This window comes from Scomber japonicus, chromosome 12 (assembly GCF_027409825.1).
Source record: "Scomber japonicus isolate fScoJap1 chromosome 12, fScoJap1.pri, whole genome shotgun sequence".
Taxonomy (NCBI): domain Eukaryota; kingdom Metazoa; phylum Chordata; class Actinopteri; order Scombriformes; family Scombridae; genus Scomber; species Scomber japonicus.
Genome location: NC_070589.1, coordinates 390,681 through 400,000, shown reverse-complemented (window position 1 = coordinate 400,000; position 9,320 = coordinate 390,681). Strand labels below are relative to the sequence as shown.

The following is a 9,320-nucleotide window of genomic DNA, read 5'->3' as shown; positions in this document are numbered from 1 at the left end:
CTGAGACACCATTATCCGCCACTCAGCTGGTGTGAACAACTGTCAGTGGTGTCAGAGCATGTTTAAATGGGCTTTCTGCGGCCTGTTTCGTCGCTTACGGCCATACCACCCTGAACACGCCCGATCTCGTCTGATCTCGGAAGCTAAGCAGGGTCGGGCCTGGTTAGTACTTGGATGGGAGACCGCCTGGGAATACCAGGTGCTGTAAGCTTTTTTTCCCTCTCAGCTGTCACCAAAGGAGGGCGCTGTTGCTCCATCACCGCACACAGGGCTTTGAGGAACAAAAGCTGCAATCATTCCAGCTGTGTCTGAATGCACGCCAGAGAGGTGGCACTGAGACGCCTCACTTTCCAAGTAGTTTTTAGGGTTCCAGTTCTCACTGTTACAGCCTGTAAAAAGCCTGCAATCATCCCGCATGTACACAAAATGCCTGAGGAACAAGGTTGCAGTCCTTCCAGCTGTGTGTTTCTCCGCAGAAAAAAAAAAACTATTCCTATCAAAGTACTGTTAAAGGATAGCATGTGTTTGATGGCTGAGACACCATTATCCGCCACTCAGCTGGTGTGAGCAACTGTCAGTGGTGTCACAGCATGTTTAAATGGGCTTTCTGCGGCCTGTTTCGTCGCTTACGGCCATACCACCCTGAACACGCCCGATCTCGTCTGATCTCGGAAGCTAAGCAGGGTCGGGCCTGGTTAGTACTTGGATGGGAGACCGCCTGGGAAATACCAGGTGCTGTAAGCTTTTTTTCCCTCTCAGCTGTCACCAAAGGAGGGCGCTGTTGCTCCATCACCGCACACAGGGCTTTGAGGAACAAAAGCTGCAATCATTCCAGCTGTGTCTGAATGCACGCCAGAGAGGTGGCACTGAGACGCCTCACTTTCCAAGTAGTTTTTAGGGTTCCAGTTCTCACTGTTACAGCCTGTAAAAAGCCTGCAATCATCCCGCATGTACACAAATGGCCTGAGGAACAAGGTTGCAGTCCTTCCAGCTGTGTGTTTCTCCGCAGAAAAAAAAAACTATTCCTATCAAAGTACTGTTAAAGGATAGCATGTGTTTGATGGCTGAGACACCATTATCCGCCACTCAGCTGGTGTGAGCAACTGTCAGTGGTGTCACAGCATGTTTAAATGGGCTTTCTGCGGCCTGTTTCGTAGCTTACGGCCATACCACCCTGAACACGCCCGATCTCGTCTGATCTCGGAAGCTAAGCAGGGTCGGGCCTGGTTAGTACTTGAATGGGAGACCGCCTGGGAATACCAGGTGCTGTAAGCTTTTTTTCCCTCTCAGCTGTCACCAAAGGAGGGCGCTGTTGCTCCATCACCGCACACAGGGCTTTGAGGAACAAAAGCTGCAATCATTCCAGCTGTGTCTGAATGCACGCCAGAGAGGTGGCACTGAGACGCCTCACTTTCCAAGTAGTTTTTAGGGTTCCAGTTCTCACTGTTACAGCCTGTAAAAAGCCTGCAATCATCCCGCATGTACACAAATGGCCTGAGGAACAAGGTTGCAGTCCTTCCAGCTGTGTGTTTCTCCGCAGAAAAAAAAAACTATTCCTATCAAAGTACTGTTAAAGGATAGCATGTGTTTGATGGCTGAGACACCATTATCCGCCACTCAGCTGGTGTGAGCAACTGTCAGTGGTGTCACAGCATGTTTAAATGGGCTTTCTGCGGCCTGTTTCGTAGCTTACGGCCATACCACCCTGAACACGCCCGATCTCGTCTGATCTCGGAAGCTAAGCAGGGTCGGGCCTGGTTAGTACTTGGATGGGAGACCGCCTGGGAATACCAGGTGCTGTAAGCTTTTTTTCCCTCTCAGCTGTCACCAAAGGAGGGCGCTGTTGCTCCATCACCGCACACAGGGCTTTGAGGAACAAAAGCTGCAATCATTCCAGCTGTGTCTGAATGCACGCCAGAGAGGTGGCACTGAGACGCCTCACTTTCCAAGTAGTTTTTAGGGTTCCAGTTCTCACTGTTACAGCCTGTAAAAAGCCTGCAATCATCCCGCATGTACACAAATGGCCTGAGGAACAAGGTTGCAGTCCTTCCAGCTGTGTGTTTCTCCGCAGAAAAAAAAAACTATTCCTATCAAAGTACTGTTAAAGGATAGCATGTGTTTGATGGCTGAGACACCATTATCCGCCACTCAGCTGGTGTGAGCAACTGTCAGTGGTGTCACAGCATGTTTAAATGGGCTTTCTGCGGCCTGTTTCGTCGCTTACGGCCATACCGCCCTGAACACGCCCGATCTCGTCTGATCTCGGAAGCTAAGCAGGGTCGGGCCTGGTTAGTACTTGGATGGGAGACCGCCTGGGAATACCAGGTGCTGTAAGCTTTTTTTCCCTCTCAGCTGTCACCAAAGGAGGGCGCTGTTGCTCCATCACCGCACACAGGGCTTTGAGGAACAAAAGCTGCAATCATTCCAGCTGTGTCTGAATGCACGCCAGAGAGGTGGCACTGAGACGCCTCACTTTCCAAGTAGTTTTTAGGGTTCCAGTTCTCACTGTTACAGCCTGTAAAAAGCCTGCAATCATCCCGCATGTACACAAATGGCCTGAGGAACAAGGTTGCAGTCCTTCCAGCTGTGTGTTTCTCCGCAGAAAAAAAAAAACTATTCCTATCAAAGTACTGTTAAAGGATAGCATGTGTTTGATGGCTGAGACACCATTATCCGCCACTCAGCTGGTGTGAACAACTGTCAGTGGTGTCAGAGCATGTTTAAATGGGCTTTCTGCGGCCTGTTTCGTCGCTTACGGCCATACCACCCTGAACACGCCCGATCTCGTCTGATCTCGGAAGCTAAGCAGGGTCGGGCCTGGTTAGTACTTGGATGGGAGACCGCCTGGGAATACCAGGTGCTGTAAGCTTTTTTTCCCTCTCAGCTGTCACCAAAGGAGGGCGCTGTTGCTCCATCACCGCACACAGGGCTTTGAGGAACAAAAGCTGCAATCATTCCAGCTGTGTCTGAATGCACGCCAGAGAGGTGGCACTGAGACGCCTCACTTTCCAAGTAGTTTTTAGGGTTCCAGTTCTCACTGTTACAGCCTGTAAAAAGCCTGCAATCATCCCGCATGTACACAAATGGCCTGAGGAACAAGGTTGCAGTCCTTCCAGCTGTGTGTTTCTCCGCAGAAAAAAACAACTATTCCTATCAAAGTACTGTTAAAGGATAGCATGTGTTTGATGGCTGAGACACCATTATCCGCCACTCAGCTGGTGTGAGCAACTGTCAGTGGTGTCACAGCATGTTTAAATGGGCTTTCTGCGGCCTGTTTCGTCGCTTACGGCCATACCACCCTGAACACGCCCGATCTCGTCTGATCTCGGAAGCTAAGCAGGGTCGGGCCTGGTTAGTACTTGGATGGGAGACCGCCTGGGAAATACCAGGTGCTGTAAGCTTTTTTTCCCTCTCAGCTGTCACCAAAGGAGGGCGCTGTTGCTCCATCACCGCACACAGGGCTTTGAGGAACAAAAGCTGCAATCATTCCAGCTGTGTCTGAATGCACGCCAGAGAGGTGGCACTGAGACGCCTCACTTTCCAAGTAGTTTTTAGTGTTCCAGTTCTCACTGTTACAGCCTGTAAAAAGCCTGCAATCATCCCGCATGTACACAAATGGCCTGAGGAACAAGGTTGCAGTCCTTCCAGCTGTGTGTTTCTCCGCAGAAAAAAAAAACTATTCCTATCAAAGTACTGTTAAAGGATAGCATGTGTTTGATGGCTGAGACACCATTATCCGCCACTCAGCTGGTGTGAGCAACTGTCAGTGGTGTCACAGCATGTTTAAATGGGCTTTCTGCGGCCTGTTTCGTAGCTTACGGCCATACCACCCTGAACACGCCCGATCTCGTCTGATCTCGGAAGCTAAGCAGGGTCGGGCCTGGTTAGTACTTGAATGGGAGACCGCCTGGGAATACCAGGTGCTGTAAGCTTTTTTTCCCTCTCAGCTGTCACCAAAGGAGGGCGCTGTTGCTCCATCACCGCACACAGGGCTTTGAGGAACAAAAGCTGCAATCATTCCAGCTGTGTCTGAATGCACGCCAGAGAGGTGGCACTGAGACGCCTCACTTTCCAAGTAATTTTTAGGGTTCCAGTTCTCACTGTTACAGCCTGTAAAAAGCCTGCAATCATCCCGCATGTACACAAATGGCCTGAGGAACAAGGTTGCAGTCCTTCCAGCTGTGTGTTTCTCCGCAGAAAAAAAAAACTATTCCTATCAAAGTACTGTTAAAGGATAGCATGTGTTTGATGGCTGAGACACCATTATCCGCCACTCAGCTGGTGTGAGCAACTGTCAGTGGTGTCACAGCATGTTTAAATGGGCTTTCTGCGGCCTGTTTCGTAGCTTACGGCCATACCACCCTGAACACGCCCGATCTCGTCTGATCTTGGAAGCTAAGCAGGGTCGGGCCTGGTTAGTACTTGGATGGGAGACCGCCTGGGAATACCAGGTGCTGTAAGCTTTTTTTCCCTCTCAGCTGTCACCAAAGGAGGGCGCTGTTGCTCCATCACCGCACACAGGGCTTTGAGGAACAAAAGCTGCAATCATTCCAGCTGTGTCTGAATGCACGCCAGAGAGGTGGCACTGAGACGCCTCACTTTCCAAGTAGTTTTTAGGGTTCCAGTTCTCACTGTTACAGCCTGTAAAAAGCCTGCAATCATCCCGCATGTACACAAATGGCCTGAGGAACAAGGTTGCAGTCCTTCCAGCTGTGTGTTTCTCCGCAGAAAAAAAAAAACTATTCCTATCAAAGTACTGTTAAAGGATAGCATGTGTTTGATGGCTGAGACACCATTATCCGCCACTCAGCTGGTGTGAGCAACTGTCAGTGGTGTCACAGCATGTTTAAATGGGCTTTCTGCGGCCTGTTTCGTAGCTTACGGCCATACCACCCTGAACACGCCCGATCTCGTCTGATCTCGGAAGCTAAGCAGGGTCGGGCCTGGTTAGTACTTGGATGGGAGACCGCCTGGGAATACCAGGTGCTGTAAGCTTTTTTTCCCTCTCAGCTGTCACCAAAGGAGGGAGCTGTTGCTCCATCACCGCACACAGGGCTTTGAGGAACAAAAGCTGCAATCATTCCAGCTGTGTCTGAATGCACGCCAGAGAGGTGGCACTGAGACGCCTCACTTTCCAAGTAGTTTTTAGGGTTCCAGTTCTCACTGTTACAGCCTGTAAAAAGCCTGCAATCATCCCGCATGTACACAAATGGCCTGAGGAACAAGGTTGCAGTCCTTCCAGCTGTGTGTTTCTCCGCAGAAAAAAACAACTATTCCTATCAAAGTACTGTTAAAGGATAGCATGTGTTTGATGGCTGAGACACCATTATCCGCCACTCAGCTGGTGTGAGCAACTGTCAGTGGTGTCACAGCATGTTTAAATGGGCTTTCTGCGGCCTGTTTCGTAGCTTACGGCCATACCACCCTGAACACGTATGCGCGCGCAGTGGAGGCAGCCAGAAGCAAACCAGTTGGAGCAGAGAGGATCGCGGACCTCTGTTTTGGATTTATTTCATATGTTTTCTTTCTTTTCCTTTATTATCCTATTATTTTCCGTGCATCCTAAGTTAGTTTTGTGTGTGGACTTTTTCCCCCCGGCAGTTTTTACTGTTCGGGGGAGAGTTTTTCTTTATTTCTTTATGTATGGATAATAACATGGCAACGAACACGGCGACGGAAAAAACGGCTACGAAATCGGATCACGGACTTAATATAAAGCAAGCAGAAATGGGAGAGGAAGGGAATGAATGGGAGCTTGTTAAAAATAAAGAGCAAAGGAGTAAGAGGAGGAATATTGAAAGAAACAGGAAAGAAAACGCGGAAGTGGCTGCCTCCGTCATGTTGGCGGGAGAGAGAGGAGAGAGAGCGCAGCAAGCGAAGGATACCGGCCGTGCGCCGCGGAACGGGACCGGCCCGAGAGCTCCTGGGGCTGGAGTTACATCGAGGGAGGCTGGGAGAGAAGGCCTGAGAAGGCCCGAGAGAAAAGGAGCTCCAGGAGCGGCGGCAGAGAAGGAGAAAGGCATGTCGGGGGGCGAGCGAGCAGCGAGCGCCGGAGCGGAAAAAGAGGGAGAGAGAGCGACGGGAACAGCTGGAGAGAGAGAGCAGCAACAGGAGACAGCGAAAGAGGAGGCCAGGAAAGCATACAACAGAGAGCTGACGGTGAGTTTGGAGGTTACTGGGAATGAGGAGGTTCCAGTCCTTGAACTAATGCGAGCGATCAGAGCTCTGTGTGGGGGGCTTATAGCGTGCAGAGCGACCGGTACCAGGAGTTATGAAATCACGATGTCTCATGTCAAGGGGAAGGAGCGGCTCCTAGATGGATTTAAAATAGGCAACTGTAATATTTTTGTAAAAGATTTATGTAATGATGAGTTGATGGTGTCTTTTTTAAATCTGCCAGCTTATATAACAGACGAAGAAATATTACAAAAATTAGAAGGGTGGGGTGTCTCGGCTGCATCCGCCATTAGGAGGCGGATGTGGCCGGGCACTCAGATAGCAGACGGTACACGTTTCCTTAAAGTAAAATTCACTGAGAAAGTACAATCACTGCCATACTCTGCACGTTTTGAAACAGCTATGGGACCAGAATATTTTAGAGTCATCCATGACAGGCAAGCGAAGGTTTGCAGGATGTGTCTCCAGCCGGGGCACATCCTGAGGGATTGTCCTGATTTTTCCTGTCACAAGTGTGGAGTACAGGGGCATTATGCGAGGGAGTGCAGCAACCAACAGAGAAAGACTAAAAAATGTGAGGTGTGCTGGAACCCAGTGAATGAATGTAATTGTAACTACAGTGAATCTGAAGCGGTGGTGGAGTCCGGATCGGAGGAGCTTTACAGTGAAGCGGAGGACATGAGTGAGGAGGAGGAGGAAGGAGAGGAGGCCGGAGTGGGGGGCAGCGGCACCACGGACGGAGCTGGCAGAGAGGCTCTCTCTCAGGGGGGGGCACTGAGTCCTAATAATGCTGCACAGAGCCTAAATGTGGAAATTGGCTCAAGCATGGATGGTCTGAGCATAGACTCAGGCCTACACCAGGGAGTAAGGGGCAGAGGCGGCAATGGGCTCGTGGAGAGGCCAGAGCCATCTCAAGCCTCAGACTCAATGGAAGTGGGGGAAACCCCGAGTGACCTGCAGCCTGTGGCAGCCGCAACCCCCAGAGAGCCGGCCTCGGCAACCACCATGGTCCTCCGCCGTTTGGGCAGATCAGACAGTGACTCCGAGATGGACTTCACCACCATTAAAAATCTTAGGAAGCAGCACACCTCTAATAAATCATCGATCAGTAAAAGAAGGAAAAAAGATAAGGGAAAATGATGATTAAGCGTAATTTGTAACAATCCTTTCTTTTCCATTAATCATGTTGTTGCTGCACTCTCTCAATGTCAACGGGCTCCGCACTTGTGACAGGATGAATGCGATACTGTCCAGTCCGAGCTGCGACATCCTCTGCCTCCAAGAGACGAGGTGGGATAAAAGCAGCCTTGAGGCAGCAACTAAAATATATAAAGGGGAAATATATTATAATAACGGCACTAATAAATCCTGCGGTATAGCAACCCTAATAAATAGTAATAACGTAAAGAACAGTAAAGTAATTTATAAAGACGATAAAGGTAGAATATTAATTATAGATATCGAAGTAAATAATAGAACGTATAGACTAATTAACCTATATGCCGATAACTGTGAGAAGGAAAGGAAGGGTTTGTTTAACAAATTAGGAAGATGGGTAAACAATAGAACTATAATAATAGGTGATTTTAATACAGTATTAACTAAATCAGATATTTCAATAAATAATGTATATAAAAATGACATAAGTAGAACAGCTCTTTATGATTTAATGGATAGTCACAACTTAATAGATATATGGAGGATACAAAACAAATTTAAAAGAGAATTCTCAAGGAGACAGGTGGTCAAAGGGAAACTCAGACAGTCTAGAATTGACCTGTGTTTGGCTGCAGCTGACACAGTGAAGCTAATTAACAACATACATTACAGTTACAATTCCTGGAGCGATCATGCCACTGTCATTTGCCAACTGGGTGCTAAAGGAGGGATCAAGGGAGGAGGCACCTGGTGCCTTAACTCCAGCCTCCTAACAGACCCGGTATATATTAAAAAAATCAAAAAAGTACTTAGTTATGCAAAAACAGAAATGCAAATAGATAATAATTATATAGACAGATGGGATAATATAAAAGAAAGAATTAAAAAAGTGAGTATTAATTATAGCAAAGAGAAAAGATGGAAAGAAAAACAAGAAGAACAGAATATTAGAAAGCAGCTAGAAGAAGAAGTCATATTATTAGATAATCAAAAAAATAGAAGCTGTGAAATGTATGAATGTTACAAAAATCAATTAAACAGCATAGAAAAGAAAAAATGTAAAGGAGCAGCAATAAGGTGCAGGTTCCAAAATTTGGTGGAGGGTGAAAGGTGCACTGCGTTTTTTTTGGGGTTGGAAAAACAAAAACAGAACAAAACTGTAATAGAAGAACTTAAAGATCAAGATAACAACATCCATAAAGACAAGATAAAAATACTAGAAATTATAAAAGACTATTATACAAACTTATTTAAGGAGGAGGGAAGTGATATAGAGAAAACTGAAGAAATATTAACCTACTTAGATAAAAAGATAGATATGGAGGATAAAGTGTGGTGTGACAGCAAATTAACAAAGGAAGAAATTGAATATGCAATCAAAAACTTAAACAAAAATAAAAGTCCTGGGAGTGACGGTCTAACGGCTGACTTCTATATCAAATTTTGTGAACAGATGGCCCCCCTGTTACTCGACCTCTACCATACAATGCAAAAACAACAAGAAACACCCAAATCATTCACCACAGGCATGATAACAGTAATATACAAGAACAAAGGTGACAGAAACGAAATATCCAACTATAGACCAATAAGCTTACTAAACACAGATTACAAGATACTTTCCAAAACATTGGCTAATAGATTAAAACAGACTCTAGATCAGATAATCAGTCCAAATCAAGCATACAGTATACCAAACAGGGACATCCAAGATTCAATTGCAACAATAAGAGATACAGTAAGAGGGATGACAGTACAGGGGGGCCTTCTGTTAACAATAGATTTAGAAAAAGCTTTCGATAGAGTGGAACACCAGTTTTTATTCAAGGTTTTAGCAGAATTAGGTTATGGGCAAGGTTTTATAAATTGGATACAGCTTCTTTACAATAATGCAAAAAGTGTAATAAAATGCAATGGTACAATAACAGACAGTTTCCCAATAAAAAGATCAGTGAGGCAAGGTTGCCCATTATCAGCGCTATTAT

The 9,320-nt window shown here is 46.9% G+C and overlaps 10 non-coding genes across 10 annotated transcripts; all 10 read left to right on the top strand.

Annotated features, from left to right (window-relative positions):
* The first annotated feature begins 92 nt into the window (after window positions 1–92).
* LOC128369932 (5S ribosomal RNA) lies at window positions 93–211 on the top strand. The gene has a single exon (XR_008322093.1). It is a non-coding gene; the product is annotated as a 5S ribosomal RNA (ribosomal RNA).
* Window positions 212–624: 413 nt separating this feature from the next.
* LOC128370609 (5S ribosomal RNA) lies at window positions 625–744 on the top strand. The gene has a single exon (XR_008322699.1). It is a non-coding gene; the product is annotated as a 5S ribosomal RNA (ribosomal RNA).
* Window positions 745–1,156: 412 nt separating this feature from the next.
* LOC128370511 (5S ribosomal RNA) lies at window positions 1,157–1,275 on the top strand. The gene has a single exon (XR_008322608.1). It is a non-coding gene; the product is annotated as a 5S ribosomal RNA (ribosomal RNA).
* A 412-nt stretch (window positions 1,276–1,687) lies between these two features.
* LOC128369920 (5S ribosomal RNA) lies at window positions 1,688–1,806 on the top strand. Its single transcript, XR_008322082.1, has one exon. It is a non-coding gene; the product is annotated as a 5S ribosomal RNA (ribosomal RNA).
* A 412-nt stretch (window positions 1,807–2,218) lies between these two features.
* Window positions 2,219–2,337, top strand: LOC128370486 (5S ribosomal RNA). Its single transcript, XR_008322585.1, has one exon. It is a non-coding gene; the product is annotated as a 5S ribosomal RNA (ribosomal RNA).
* Window positions 2,338–2,750: 413 nt separating this feature from the next.
* LOC128369906 (5S ribosomal RNA) lies at window positions 2,751–2,869 on the top strand. The gene has a single exon (XR_008322070.1). It is a non-coding gene; the product is annotated as a 5S ribosomal RNA (ribosomal RNA).
* Window positions 2,870–3,281: 412 nt separating this feature from the next.
* LOC128370608 (5S ribosomal RNA) lies at window positions 3,282–3,401 on the top strand. Its single transcript, XR_008322698.1, has one exon. It is a non-coding gene; the product is annotated as a 5S ribosomal RNA (ribosomal RNA).
* A 412-nt stretch (window positions 3,402–3,813) lies between these two features.
* On the top strand, window positions 3,814–3,932 carry LOC128370510 (5S ribosomal RNA). Its single transcript, XR_008322607.1, has one exon. It is a non-coding gene; the product is annotated as a 5S ribosomal RNA (ribosomal RNA).
* Window positions 3,933–4,344: 412 nt separating this feature from the next.
* On the top strand, window positions 4,345–4,463 carry LOC128370566 (5S ribosomal RNA). The gene has a single exon (XR_008322659.1). It is a non-coding gene; the product is annotated as a 5S ribosomal RNA (ribosomal RNA).
* A 413-nt stretch (window positions 4,464–4,876) lies between these two features.
* On the top strand, window positions 4,877–4,995 carry LOC128369895 (5S ribosomal RNA). Its single transcript, XR_008322059.1, has one exon. It is a non-coding gene; the product is annotated as a 5S ribosomal RNA (ribosomal RNA).
* The last annotated feature ends 4,325 nt before the right edge of the window (window positions 4,996–9,320 follow it).